The sequence below is a fragment of the Trichechus manatus genome, unplaced genomic scaffold, assembly GCF_000243295.1.
Source record: "Trichechus manatus latirostris isolate Lorelei unplaced genomic scaffold, TriManLat1.0 scaffold01010, whole genome shotgun sequence".
NCBI classification, from domain to species: Eukaryota; Metazoa; Chordata; class Mammalia; order Sirenia; family Trichechidae; genus Trichechus; species Trichechus manatus.
In genome coordinates this window covers 8,788-10,095 of record NW_004444946.1, presented here as the reverse complement: position 1 = coordinate 10,095, position 1,308 = coordinate 8,788, and positions in this window count along the sequence as shown.

Sequence of the window (1,308 nt, the reverse complement as noted above, 5' to 3'; positions counted from 1 at the left end):
TTACTTCCATCATGAATCTCGTTCTCTAAATTCTATCCTGTTACGTATTTTGCAATATTTTGGTTTAGATTAAGATGTTGATGCCTTCATCATCTAATTTAGTGGTGAAATAAAACTCAAAGGAGTAACAAATACAGTGAATAGTTGAATCAGTTGTTAATATATCCCAACAGGCCTGTGTTGAGAAGTAGTGAAACATGATTGTTGCAGAGACTTGATATTAAGGAGGTATAATATCATCATGTCCCTAGGCGGTGCAAAGAGTTAATGAATTCAGCCGCTAACTGAAAGGTTGGAAGCATGAATCCACCCGGGGCACCTTGGAAAAAGGGTTGATGATCTACTTCCAAAAAATTACCCATTAAAAACCTTCTGGAGTGTAGTTCTGCTCTGACACACATGGAATCAATTGAAGGCAACTTGTATTGAATTAAAAAAAACAAAAACAAAAACAAAAAAACCCCACAAACCCATTGTTGTTGAGTCAATTGTGACTCGTGACAACAGTATAGGACAGAGTAAAACTGCCCCATAGGGTTTCCAAGGCTGTAATCTTTACAAAAACGGAGTGCCATATCTTCTTCCTGAGGAGCAGCTGGTGGGTTTGAATCACCAACCTTTCAGTCAGCAGTGGAGCACTTAATGACTGCACCAGCACGGCTTCTTGGTACTGGATTATATAAGGATAAATAAGGAGTAGAATTTCCCTATTATGTGTAGTTTAAGTAATTAAGGATTTAGTGTATATAGTAAAGTCTGACCATAGTCAATTAAATGAGATTGTAATCACCATATATCAAAATGTGAGATAAGGTCATTGAGAATCAGAAAACTCAAAGGTGTTTCCTTCTGCCCTTTTCCTTGTTTTCATTATAAAGCTGATGAGAGAGAGTGCAGTTAGAAAGAGGACTGAGACTTAAACACTATGGAAGTTTTCTTTTCTTAGCTGAGCTTGGACTTGGAGATTACCAGGCCCTCATGGTAATCTCATGGTGCACACTCTAAAATTTCCAGACACTGAAAACAGTTAAAACAAATAAATTGAAATTTAGCATGGCAAAGATTTGTTAAGTTCTTCATTTAGTTAAAATAAACAACAATTCTTTGCATAAAATATGTATGGTTTTAGTTTATTTCCTGTGGGGGAAAAAAGAATAAGAGCATAATTCTTTATTTACTCAATAAATTCCATTAAGAAAATAGCTGGTTAATAATGCAATTAGAATTTCAGCTTGAATTTATACAAATAAAATGTCTAGTGTATGATGGTTAATAATACCTTTAAGGTCTGTAACATATTGTCCCAAA